Source organism: Phalaenopsis equestris, unplaced genomic scaffold, assembly GCF_001263595.1.
Source record: "Phalaenopsis equestris unplaced genomic scaffold, ASM126359v1 Scaffold000053, whole genome shotgun sequence".
Classification (NCBI taxonomy): Eukaryota; Viridiplantae; Streptophyta; class Magnoliopsida; order Asparagales; family Orchidaceae; genus Phalaenopsis; species Phalaenopsis equestris.
Window position 1 is genome coordinate 722,891 of NW_018164495.1, and position 15,007 is coordinate 737,897.

A 15,007-nucleotide genomic window follows, 5' to 3' on the forward strand; every position below is an offset into this window, starting at 1 on the left:
ACTCCACAAACAACAAGTAATCAAAGCAACTCATCGTCATCAACTTCACAAGAAAATTCAAGTGAAAGAGTACCACGCTTCAGGAGATTAGAAGATCTTTATGAGGTAACTATGAATCAAGATAATCTTACTCTTTTTTGTCTCTTTGCCGACTGTGAACCCATGGACTTCCAAGAGGCCATACAAATCTAGAAGTGGAAAGATGGAATGAATGAAAAAATCAAGGCAATCGAGAAGAACGACACATGGGAGCTAGCTTCACTTCCTAAAGAGCATAAGGCAATTGATGTAAAGTGGGTGTACAAAGCGAAGAAGAATTCCAAAGGAGATGTTGAAAGATACAAGGCAAGATTGGTGGCAAAAGGCTATAGTCAAAGAGCAGACATCGACTATGATGAGGTATTTGCCCCTGTTGCTCGATTAGAAACTATTAGACTAATCATCTCTTTGGCAGCTCAAAATAAGTGGAGAATACATCAAATGGATGTAAAATCTGCCTTCTTGAATGGAATACTTGAAGAAAAAGTCTACATTAAGCAACCACCAGGATATGAAGCCAAAAGGCAAGAAGACAGAATTCTAAAGCTTAAAAAGGCTCTATACGGGCTAAAGCAAGCACCAAGAGCATGTAATAGCCGAATAGACAAGTATCTGTAAGAAAAAGGCTTCATGAAGTGTCCGTATGAGCATGGTCTTTACAAACTATCACAGTTTGATGAGGGAAAAAGAATTGATCCAACGTTTTTCAAGAGTTTGGTTGGAAGTTTGCGCTACTTAACATGCACAAGACCTGATATTCTTTATGTTGTTGGACTTGTCAGTCGCTACATGGAGACTCCGACTGTTACCCACCTGAAGACTACTAAAACAATTATGCGCTATGTCAAAGGTACAATTGATTTTGGCTTATTTTACTCATCATCCAACAATTTCAAGCTTGTAGGATATAGCGACAGTGATTGGGCTGGAGACATGGATGATAGAAAGAGCACTACAGGGTTCGTGTTCTTCATAGGAGACACTGCTTTTCACTTGCATGTCAAAGAAACAACCAATTATCACTCTTTCTACTTGCGAAGCAGAGTACGTGGCTGCAACCTCATGTGTTTGTCATGCAATTTGGCTTCAAAACTTATTAAAGGAGATAAGTTTACCACAAAAAGAGACAATTAAGATTTGTATTGATAACAAGTCTGCAATCGCGCTAGCAAAGAATCCCGTTTTCCACAATAGAAGTAAGCATATTGATATGTGTTATCACTACATCAGAGAATGCATCGAAAGAAGGGAGATACAAGTTCAGTACGTGAAGTCTCAAGACCAAGTTGCAGATATTTTTACCAAGCCACTGAAGAGTGAAGACTTTATTAAAATGAGAAGTTTGTTTGGAGTCACAAAATCAAGTTTAAGAGGGGGTGTTGAAATATAAACTTGGTTTTAGTTGTTTAAATAAAACTTTATTTCTATAAGCTTATTCTAGAATATGTGGTAGGTATGAAATTATTGTGTAGTATGTGTGGTAGATGTTGAATTATTGTGTGGTAGGTGTGTAATTATTTGTAACCATTGAATTGTAATTATGGTGGCACAATCCTAGCCATTAATTTAGGAGATGTCACTAGTATAAATAGGGGTGAAGTCTTTGAGATTGTATCAAGCAAGTTCTTTGAGTTGTATCAAGCAAAGTTAAAGTGATAAATAAGAGTGAAGCTTCTTCCATAAGTTGTTTTTTTAGCCTTTGTCATTTCCTAAAAGCTTTTCCATTCCAACACTGGATTAAGGTTATCCGGTTTGATATTTCACGTTGATATAATCATTATGTTCCACTTACAAGCATTTTCTTTTTGTTTTAGTGAATCCTGTAAACCCTAACACAATACAAAGTTCAAAAAAAAAGTACAGAAAGATATTTGTATTCCCGTGCAATCAAAACTAAATAAAGCTGGAAATGAACACTGATGATCAGCCAGAGATCTTATGTTGTGAAGTAAACTTACATATGGGATGCAAGTTGTTGGTGAATATAATTCTGTATGTAATTTTGCAGGCTTATAATTAAGTCTTCATGAAACTTTTATAGAACCATAAACTTGCAAGGGAATACCTACATTTCCCGTTTGTAGGATGATAGGCTAAGAGATATAACTTGTAGAGCTTGCATGCATGTTCTTTTCTTATTATCTGCTAAGTTGGAAGAGAGGGACCTTTTGTTTTTATTAGTTTTTAATACTAAAACTATTTTAAATTGGAGATTTCTGCTAAAAATGTATAGAGCGGGCTGTTTCTAACCCTTTTTCACTATGTCAAACTTCATGCAGAATCTTTCGTCATAACTCTTAAGCTGATTCTCCTTGCTGTGAAATAAATTTGAACTTGTGTCAATCTATTCCCATATTTTACTGTTTATTTTTAATGATTTTCTGCCATTTAATTAGGTTTGCTGTATTTTAATGAAAGCTTGTACTGAGCGCTTTTTTTGCTTCCCGATTAACTTATTCTCTTTCTCATTATTATGGGTGTATCCTTAATCAAGTAAGAAGATGGGTATTTGGATGTACAAGAACTAAGTTTGCCCTTATGTCGTTTTACCTGAACAAAGCTGAGACGAGAGATCAAATGTTCAGGTCCATTCAATTTAACTCAAAATTTGTGAGCAGTGGATAAGCAGACATTGCAGTATTGATGAAAAACCTATAGCTGGCTCTAGTTTTTAGTTTTTTGATTATTTTAATTCAATTTTATTTATCAAAAGCCAAATCAATTTTACCACTTGGAAATCCTCCAAATAATTCTCAACGTCACCGCGGAACAGGATCACATGATTCAAGAAAATCAGAACAAATAAATATAGAAAACACAATTAAAACAACCAAAAAAGCACACAAAGATTTTATGTAAAAAAACCCGAGAACAGGAAAAAACCACGGAGTCACATTTTTATGTAAAAAAACCCGAGAACAGAAAAAAACCACGGAGTCACACCATCACAAACTACATTATGTAATTCTGAAATTTTTACAAATGACTCAAAAGTTTCTTCTTCACACTCACATAAGGAAATTTACAGGACTCTATACAACCTTTCTTCTTCAATCCGACGTGAACAACACACTCTCAGATCCCAAAAATCTTCTTTCTCGACTCTTCTCTCCTATTCTAGAAAGTTGTCGAAGAATATCAAAGGAAGACTCAACAAGCAACCTATGTTCCATGCTTGAAAATTGACTTAAAACCGAAAATCCCAAATTAGCTGCTTCTGGGGCAAAAATGCTGATCTCTAAGGAAAGAAGACCAGTCCCTCGTCTAAATCGGGCACATAAGCGCCCAAAGCTGGTGCATAGGCGCCTGCTCCTCTGCCGAGCACCCACAATGGGTGCTTAGGCGCCCAAATAGCTGGCGCATAGGCGCCCACCACACACCTATGGCTGGCGCCAATGAGCAAACCTACCTGCTGCTTGGTTCTAGAATTGCTTCGGCTCCACATTGTAGCCCAACAATACTTGAGATTATTGCCATGGGTTTCATTTTCATTAATGTTAAACTGTTTATGATTGATTTGCAAGCTCTTATGTAAGCCAAAACTTACTCCTGGAACTCGTCTCCTCATAGTACCATGATTGCTTTTTAATAAAGCCAATCAAATTTCCATCTCGCTAATGTCTTGAAACTCCACTTTTTCACTCAGCTTTGACTTTATACAGCCTAAAAATGCATTGGTATCAAATTCATTGTTCTAGAACAAATTTCGTGGGCAAGAAGAACGGGGATATACAAGGTTCAAATCCTTGTCTCACTCTGACAAAAAAATTACAACTTTGAATCATAAAAAACCTTTCTTTTAATAAGAAAAGCAATTGATTTTATACCGGCCAATTTTCAGAACGAACAAAGCCGATGAAGAAGCCAGAGAAGTAGATGAAATCAGATAAACATATATAAATATGAATTCGTGGCAGTGATAACAATTATACATATACTTTTCGCATTACTCAATTTCTAAAAGTTATGCTCGTGGCTATTATAGGATCCTCAATACCTAAATTGTGTGAGTCAGTTGAAGGAGAAGCTCCTGTCTTTCCTTCATAACCCGCGGTTTTGTCATATGCCCCACCTTGTTGTTTGATTTGCAACTGCTTCCTGCATGCACCAACAGATGAGAAATAGCTACCTGAAGAAACTCATATTTAATCAACTTTATTTCCTTTTTTCCATTAATAGATACCTTATAATTCCTACAAAGAATCAGATTAGTTCTTGTGGTTGAATTAGTGGCGCTAATTGGAAGTTCATATTAGTAAGATGTTCATCGCTGGGTAAAATAAAGGGTTCTGTGAGGTGCCTGCGTCTGGAAATTATATATCTATCAAATATATGGATGATTTGAAATCTGAAAAATCTCTGAAACTCCATGATCCATGGTAGCTTCTACTCTTTTGCATGCATATATGGCTGTATTAATTAATAATTAAAAATCCCTTCTTGAACGAATAGTGGTTGCAAGTCTACTTTTTTTGCTTCTACTTTGCGGGCCACAAGCTATACACTAATGAAAAAAAGAAATAAAATATAATATTTATTTTGCATGAATATATTTAAATCAAAATTTTATTTTGTTTTTTTTTCATTAATATAATTTTAATGCACAATGTAGGGTGCATTTGCCATCTATATAGAATACTTTATTCATGTCTTGGGCTACAGCCAACAGTGAGCTGGTATAGTTATTCCCTAACCACAGGAACTAATGTGAATACGCTTCTCCTAACAAAACTTCAGTATTAATATAACATATTAAGAAAAAAATTTAATAGATTTTCTATATTATACGAGCCCATTTAGTAGTTTTTCTCCTTCTGAAATAGTCTGGCCCCATATAGTTTGTTGAAGTTTGTAAAAATGATACAAGCTGTTTGATTAATTGCTTTTCTAATTTACAACTTGACAAAATTTATATTGGTATTTAGTTGCTAAGGCACAATTTTGATTTTAAATTTAGGTTTTGATCTTTACAAATCAATTTAATTAATATTCATGATTAATATTAATACTATGCTGGAAAAATTTTCTAAAAGAACATTTCAAAGATGATTATTTTATGATTGCTTATAAATTGAAAAAAAATATATTTATTTATTTTTTAAAATAGAAATTTTCTTTACGAGTGAATGAGCGCTAGAGTCAAATGAATTAGTTTCTGTTTATTAATTTGTTAAAATTAAAGCACATCATAGAAATATTCAATTAACATAATCAAACTCTAAACTTGGCAAATTAATTTGTTAATTATTCATGTTTAAAGCACATTGAGTTGCGTGCATGGAGTTAAAAGAAAAAAAAAAGATTTTGGTTAAGTGGTAAAATTTGATATTTTGACATTTATATATATGAATACATTTAATCACATTACTTGGTCATATGAAATCTACTTTTTTTTTTCTCTTGATTGTAAACTCTGTAATTTTTCTCAAGGTTTTGGATATAATAATATTATTTATATAAAATATATATTTTTACCACTGTTTTCTCTTACTTCTAATCCACAACTAAGTAGATGAGCCGCAGGATAAATTAGAGCAAAGTAATTTAGTTTTAGACAAAGTATGATATATGAATGTGTCAGGTAGTTTCAAATCGATCCAAAAATCCCACTATCTTTTGACATATAATCCTTATCCACCATCTTTTCTTAATAACGAAAAAATGGCATTTTATCACACTGTCAAAAGAGAGTCATGTTAATGGCTATCAGCTGGCAGTCAATTAAAGAGCTGGCAGTCAATGAGGCAGGCAGAGAGAAACAAAGGGCTTTGTCTTCATCATTTCTAACCATAAGAAATGATATTTTGTCTTAATCATACAGTTTAACCATGACATGCCATATACTTTTATTATAAAGTCTATACTTTTTATGACTTCTAACAGAAAATTGATATAAAACAAATTTTATTTGAATTGTGCCATACAAATGTCTTATTATAATGTTTTGAAAGTAATAAAATATGTTTTATGAAGTTGACAAAATTAGAAAGAACTAGGATAAATGAAGATGCAGAAAATAGTAAAAATTTAATAACAAAATTTATATTCCTCGATCACCTTAATTGTATGAATAAGATCACTCTCATCATTCAAATAGTGGATGATTTAGTAAAAACAATGATATGGCACAACAAATATTTAAGGAATTTACAAGATTCTGATCAATTTTAACCTTTTTCAAAATTGTGGGATTCATGTAATATACCTCATTGTAATCCTATGAATCATAATTTACCCTTAAAGTTGAAGTTTGAGATCTCCATGGCCAGCTTCTCCTGGTCCTTAATTAGATTCACAAAATATTAGGGTTAGAAATAGAAATAGTGATGAGGTTCATTAATGAAGGTACTTTGTATAAGTTTGAGAGATCTCCATGGCCATTTCCTCTGCATTACTAAAAATGAGAAAACCAGTAGATGGGTAGCCATGAGAATCCTCACAAAAGTTCAGCCGAGTTTGTTACCCAGTGGCCCAAGAGCAACGATGAAACCCCTATCCTTGGATTTCTTAATTATCTATTTTCTGGACAATTTATGAGCATAAGCTCAGTAAATTAGAAATATTAGAGATTAATTACACATTGAAGAAAGCAAGTTAAAAGTGAAAATACACTTGATCTGTGAGTTGTGAGAAGCAACATGACTTGATAGGTATGGAGGACAGTAAGAAGCAAATGAAAAGAGAGAAAAGGAAAGGTGATGGGATCATGAACAATCTTGGAACATTGTTTTGCTATTATACGTACACTTGTCATATATATATATATATTTATGAGTTTAAGGTGGCAAGCTGTTAGTCAGCTGGCTTGTCACTCGTAAGACCCCTTTGGCCCAGGTTCGATCTATATAGGGATGACTAGCATATAAGGGGAGCGATAATTCCAAATACCACCCTTTTCTATATATATATAGATTTTAAATAATTTAAAATGCTTAGACATAATTGTAAAATCTTCGGTATGGTATTAAATACTAATCACGAAATTACGAGAATAAAACTTCATTCATTTTTCATCTGTTACTCCTTATTCACAACTGAAGCAATAAAAAAATTGTGAAAGCAGAATACACAATACGTGAGACCTTTAATCTTTGTGTTTATATAAGTAAATAAGCGTGTAATATCATGGAATATTTTTCCCATTATTGAACCCAAACAATTCCTGCATCACAAACAAGTACCGAGTGATTATGGATTATATAAAATAGTTTGCTTTGAGAAGGAAAATATTGGCATAGTTTAAAAGAATTGAAAAATGTATATATTATCTGCATAACTTTCACCCCTATTATCTGCATTTCTGGCCCATGATCTCCATGCTCTTCCATGGCTACTTTTGCATTCTCTCCCAACTACATGCAGAGGCAGCCGTGGAAGAGCCTGGAGTCATGGCCACGTAGCAGATCACAGGGACAAAGCACGCAAGCAGCTTAAAACAAATTGAAGTTGATTGGTTAATTTAGGGGATTCAGGATGGAGATTTCATCGTCGCTCCTCGGCCAGCGTCTGTAGATGCAAAATTGTGTCAGGACTCTAACGGTTCCCCTCCATTAAGCTTGAGAACAAATAAAGTAGAAGATGGAGTTTGAAAGAAGCTACCTTGCTTGGTTCCAGACTAGAAGGAGAGGAGGTATTTATAGTTGCAAGGTGAGAAATCTCGAAGAAATTGGAGCAGGTTTTTAAACGTGTTCCCACTTGTGCTGAATTGCTGGAATGAAAGCGACTCCGGTCAATGTTTGGATTTGATTAAAATGCTTTACCACTACCGCACACTGCTGCAGATTTTAAAGGTTTTGTGGTTGGCGTTTGCCAGAGAATTTAGGCCCCCCAAAACTGTCAGCTGATTTTGGTCGGCAATTTTATTAATGCGACCTTTCTTTTTTGGATTTCTCTTTAAATCTTTAATCTAGACATAATTACGTGCCAAATCACTCGTGCCCACATAATCTTGATTACTTAGCTAATAATCATTGCGCGTGTGATAAATTCAACCTCTATTTTGTGCCAAAATTTTTCTTTTTTTTTGATAAGTTGAACAAAAGAATTTTTCAGGGGGGGGGAACCAGTCCTTCAAGGGATGCTTATAGCTTATTTTGTGCCAAAAAAATTTTTTTTTTGATAAGTCGAACAAAAGAATTTTTCAGGGGGGGGAACCAGTCCTTCAAGGGATGCTTATAGCTGGGGCGCAGTTAAGGAAGTAATATTAATTTTGAATTTTATTATAATTACTTTCGAAATTTTCTTAAATATAAGAATTTATCTGTCACACACAGTTCATGCTTATCCATGTATTTAGTATGTAGTAGCAATCTATGATCATCACACTTTATTTGTTATGATTTTTTATGTTTTTTTGAAGCAATGCTACACTGTTAATTGGGTTGGTTGCATGGATTATATTTGATTTCTTCAAACTTAATGTTTTTTTTTAATTTTAGCTTAAATTTATATGTACACAAATGGCGATGAAGCTTTGCTTATATTTGGGAGGTTTGAATTAATTAAACTAGTAATTCATCGTGCTAATCATAAATAAATAAGTGTCAAGCAAGCTTAAATATTATTGTAAAATTTGCAAATTAATTTTATAAATCTAAATGAACATATAACTATAAAATTTAGAATTTATATCTATCTTAGACTTTAATAAAATAAGAAAATAAATACTTATTGAACATGCATGCTCGCTTTCAGTCATGCATATGCACGTTGCAACAAGTTTGTTCGTATACAAGAAGAGATTCATGAATAAATAAGTGTTAAACAAACATAAATATTGGGATTAATATGATATAGATTAATTAAGTTTTAAGTAGTGTGAACCAAACATAAATATAAGTATTATGTTTATGAGCAAAATTTTAAAAGTAGTCATAACTCATGCTTCATTAAAAAAATTGGGGTTAATATGGTATAGATTAATTAAGTTTTAAGAAAATCATAAAATTAAAAAGTAATGATTGATATTATTTTTGAAAAGAAGAATTTTGTGAGAAGGAAGGTTACACTAATCCTTTAAAAAAAAAATTCAGGCATGATTTGATTCTTACACAGGAGTTTTGATTATGTGTTGAGAGCTAGAAAATGTATCAACTTTATTCACATTAAGAAGAGAGCTTTGTGTTCATCTCTATGGTTTTTTATTCTCAAACATGTCTGCTCCGTTGCCCTTGTAATATAACCCTGATGTTGAGCTACGATAAGTCAACTCTTATGACATTGGGGTAAATTCAGAGTTAAGATTCAAAGTCATAGAAAGTGTAGAACGTATATGAAAACTAGATATAAGGGAGTGTTTATGCTAGTTTTGGTCAACTCCCTCTTCCTTGGCCCATTGACAATTCTATCTAGGCCTAGCATACCTTCCTAGTACTCCTAAATGGTTGAACTGGTCCTAATTAAACTGGTAAGGTTTGACTGACCTTAGCTTAGCTAACTAGTTTGTTGAGTAAGATTTGGCTAGGTTGACTCTGAGTCTGCTTAGGCATGCTTTGAGTTGGCTCTTGGGTGGCTTTTTAAACTAAAGTCATGAATTAAATATGATCTAATATAATCAAACTTAAATTAATACATAACTAACTGACCAATCATTTAAACTATTTTTACACTAGAAAAATGTCTGAAATAGAAGGCTCGAGCTTCTCATCCAAGTTCGCAAATAGAGAGAGCCATGCTCACTATAAAAGTCAAAACTTTCACTTGGGATTGAGACTTGCAACAATATAAAACAACCCAAATACATGCTTAAAAATAACTACCGACAAAAGGAGTTTAATAATTTCCATGGGCAATAGAGCTCAAGTTAAGATAAGTTCTTGCTCTTACCTGTCAATAAAACAAACTCTAAATTAAACAGCAATATAACTAAGTCCAAATGGAACTTAATCAATTGAAACTTAAAAGTAAACTAAGCTAATAACAAAATGAACTCAACCAGCCTAAGTCTCTAATAAGATTACATCTAAACTATAAAACAAAACCTAAACTTAACCTAATTTAAACCCTAAACTAGATTTACAAATTAAAGGTTAAAATTAACTATATATATATATATATATATATATATAACGTGGCCTGAGTCTAAGTAAATTAATATAAATAAACTTACATGGCCTGAGTCTAAGTAAATTAATATAAATAAACTTTGCTTAAACAAATTCATAAAAACAAAAATTAATTAAAAATTTGATTTCAACCAAACTAACCTACACATAATCAAATATAAACCTAAATCAACACCTAAATTAAGTCTACAACTTAAGTATAACTCAAACTAAATTCTATTAAACCCAATTTAAACCAAATTAAATCCAAACAAACAAACTTAGTTTCACCCAAACAAACTAAGCACAATGTTAATTGAATTCTAAGTTAAACCCAACCTTAAAGTTAAATTGAACCTAAACCAACCAAAATTAGATTAAACCATGACTTAATCTTAAACACTAAAATTATAACAAAATAAAGTAATTTAATCTAAACAAAATCTAAACTAAGTTACATACACGACCTAAATTAGCCAGAGCCCTCCCAATGGGGTGAAGTTGAATGCTTAAAATGACTTATAACTAAATCAAACAGCTTCTCCTCCTCCATCCAATAACCAATCAATGCAATTGGAGAGTAGAAGGAGCACATGCATGAACCCACCATCAAACCAGAGCTAATTGAACCATCATTTAATGATTAGGACCACTTCACAAAAGCAAACCAAAACTTCATTGGGCCAGTTGGGCATCCTGTTAGCTAATTGCTAGGACTAACATTAGCAACTTATTCACTTAGCCTCCTAGCTCGCTCCCAATGGTAATGAAATTGACTTAAACCTAGCTGCACACTATATGATTTTTGCATGTTAGTGTCAAATAAACCTGACATTTAAAAAAGATATTTTGACACAAAATAGTTTCAGTGTTAATTTTGCGTTGGATCATATGTCCACTGCTATGTACTTAAGCATGCTTAATTTATTTTATATTTTGCAGTTGTTTATGAATGAAATTGTACTTTAAGGAAAGATATTTTTGTGCTTTTCTTGCAGGTATAACTGGTAGGAAACATAGAGAGAATCAGAGTTGAAATGGAGCAAAATGAAAGCAAAATGAAGCATTTAAATCCCCGACAACGGCGCCAAAAACTTGACAGCGGTTATAGATTTGATAAAGATGTGTATAAAATATTCAATAATTGCAAAGTCACACTTATCAATGCAAGTATACGTATCACTCAAGTAATACAGAACTTTAATGGAGTCCTGGATATCGATCCCATAGGGAGTAATATTAGAGGCTACGAACTAAGATTTAAAAATCAATACTTGATCACAACAATATAGTTCAAATTGCATATTTGTCACTAATAGACAATTGAAATAAAAATGTAATTTTAATAAACTCTTAATTAACTAATTCTACTAATAAAGTTTCTAATGTGAAGTTCAATATATAAGAAAGCATCATTTTCCTTGTCAAGAAATATAAGTGAATGGATAAATTGAATTAGTTCAAATTTTATTGTGCCAAATAGAAGCATACATATTCTTTAACCTTTGGACCAGACATAAAGAACATTGACTAAACCTATACTTGGTTACTGAATCTGCAGCTAGGCTGGGAGGATACCGACTCTCACTTCGGAGCTCCCACGTTCCCCCGCCTGAGGGCTAACATCTACACTTCAGCACCAAAACGATAGGGTCGAATTGAGGATTTTAGTCTGTCACGCTAAAATCTCTAATTCTACGCCCGATAATTTTTATTTGCCTATTTATTTGCACCCAACTTTCAAGGACTTTGACCTCCCTAAATCTTGGATGTAATCTTCACTTTAGTTGTAAAACTCAATATATTTTAATAAATCAATTGGCCAGATTGAAAGTAAATTAAAATTGAAGTGAAAAGATCATCATAACTTCTATAACATTCTCATGACACAACCAATTCAAATCACCATTTCAAAAAAATCTCAAGACAAGGAGAAAGATAGAGAAAACTACTCAAAACTCATGGAGAAGATACGACAAAACTTGAAATTTATATATAAAAGAAAAGTCATACAAACTTCAATAAGTAAATACCACACTGAATTCTCCTTTGAAGCGGCAAGGAGGAAGAAATCTTTCACTTTCCTTCCACTCTTACAATCTCTCAAAGAATTCCTCACAATACTAACCACTCGCTATACTAATGGGCACCACAAACAACAAAGACTCAGCGGACACCCCTGTGGACACCACTTTTTTGGCCTCCCAATGTTTCTTTTAAAGTTGTAGAAGATTTTTCAAGAGTTGCCCAAATGTTCCTTCAAAAATCGTCCACATTCAATACATCTGTTGAGAGAATTGACGTGCTCACCGTTGGCGGCCTCGATGGCGTCGTCGACGGCCTTCTAGAATATTTAATTTTGGACTCTCGGGAAAAACTCGTCGTCGGCGGCGACATCGACCTCGTTGTCGGCGACGTCGAGCTCGCCGTCGGCGCCCAAGATCAAATCTCCATATTTTGGTCATTTTTGCTCCAAATTTGCTCCTTTTTGCATCTTTTTGCTCCAATGACCATAATTCAACATACCTACAACAAAACATAAAAAATATCTCAACATATTTTTCTTTGGTCAACATGCCACATTAGGCACAGCCATATCACAGATCAAATTTCTAAATATTATCATTAATAAAAGGAAGACACTGTCGCAAATTATCTCAAATAAGGATTGTAAAGTTAATCAAAAAAATTCCACAACAAATGTTTAACATAATACTTACAAAAAAAAAACATAAAAAACTACTCATCATCTTTACCCTCCTTCTCCTCTTGCAAATATGTCATCAGTTGCTTGCCCCAACTATCTACGAAGGTCTCTGACATGCGTGCTATAGAGTACTCGACTCTATGTTCACCTTCTAGCATCTGCTCGAGCAACAGACAAATATCTTCATTCATTACAGCCACATGTCTGACAAGACCTGGTCTGACTATGATGAGCTCAAAAAACTAAGAATGGGTTCACGGGAGAGCTTTGCCTTGAAGGTTATAATCTTCACTCCAAGGCCCTAAACCCTCTCCTTCTTCCTCCCTATTGCCTCGTGACACGCCTAAAAATTACCTACTTTTTCATATATATTTTATGCTCAATTTTAATGATTTTTAATGATATTTCACTTTAAAGAAATGTGCTTTATATATTTTTGGTTTCAGATACAAGAAATGAAATTTTGGAGAAAATGAAGTAAAAATGGTGCAATTTGGAGTAAAAACGAGCAAGAAAGAAAATTCTGACTTGACACATTTTGATACATCTTTCTATGTTTAATCTAATTTACATTTCTCACATATTTTTGAATGAAATTACACTTTAAAGAAATATTATTTTCCTGATTATTTTGTAGGTTTATCTGTTAGGAGCAACACAAAATTGAAACGGGGCAAAACGAAGTTGAAATGGAGCCAAATGGAACAAAATAGTAGAGCTGCTGTAGGGTGGCACATGATGTGCCAAATCGGTGCATCATGCCCCAAAATCCAGAGAACTGGTGCATGATGCACCAGAGACGACTTTTTGCGGATTAAGGCGATTCATGACGAATTTTCAAAGGGACACTTGTTCTAAACACCCCTTGGAATGATTTAATGCATTAATGCATCTAGACACTTTTAATGCATCTAGACACTTTGGAAGGTTCTTTTATGAAGGGATAGGTCTCTTGGATCAATGGAGATGTATTTTGAATTCAAAAATTTGACTTTTGGATAGAATTTTGGAGAAAATTTTGAATTCTTTTTGGAGGGAGGCAACCTTATATAAAAGAGAGGGAAGTCTAGGGCTTGAAAAGAAGAGTTTTGGGGGCATGAGTGTTGTGTGTGTGTGTGTGTGTGTGTGTGTGTGTGTGTGTGGCGTGAGAGTAAGAGGAAGAAGAAAAAAAGAAAGAGAGAGAGGGAAAAAAAGTCAAGTTCAAGGGCTTGAAGATTTTCTTCAAGGAATTTAAGAGGAGAGGGAATGTGACAGATTTTTTCTTCATTACATTTTTAGGAGAGAATTGAGAGTGCTTGTAAAGCGCTTGTAAGGAGACAAATGCTTGAAGAGAACTTCTACGGATTTTCTTGGGAATGCTTGTGAGATAAGTTGTCTTTTATTTCTTTTATTTTGTAAATTTTTTTTATTAATGAAATCTATGTTTTGTGATATCCTTCTCATGAATTCTGAGTAGTCCTCTTTATTCTTCTCCCTACTTTGAGGTATGGTTTTGTGAATATTTAAATTTGTTTTATACAATTTTAAATGTCAATAATTTGTGATGATTTGACTCATATCTTCATTTACTTTTTGGTTTGGCCAATTGAAATGTTAAAATGCGTTGAAAAACATATGTTCCGAAAGGGCTCTAATTTTTACAATATGTGAAGAATTGATACACCTAAAATATATAGTATTTTTAGACACATTTTTAGACTTATTTTTGAGATATTGCGCTTTAATGGAAGGTATTTGTGTGTTTTTCTTTCAGGTACAAGTAAAAGGGTGAAAAATGATGAAAAGAGAGAAAAATGATCAAATTTGAGGCACCTAAGCACCAGTTAAAATTGTGCTAAAGTGTTTTGGTGCCTAAGCACCGGTTAAACAGAGAAGGCCAAGCCTAAGCGTCAGAGGCCCTGTGCTTAAGCGTCAGAGGCAGTTATTTGGCGGGTTTCTTCATTTGGCCAAATTTTAAAGAGGTATTTGAGGCACCTATTGGCTAAAGAGGGTGTTTCTGACCACTAGAAACAAAAATATTATTAAAATACTTTTGAAAGGAGGCATCCTTTGGAGAATACATCGAATTTGGACACATTTTGAAGAGTTATCAAGACACCTCTTAGAGATATATAAAAGAAGGAAGTTTTTATATTTGATGTGGGTGCTTGAAGAGGGAGAGAGTGCTGGAGTCCTGAGAAGAAGATCATGGAGAATCTTGTGGAGAGATTCAGACACC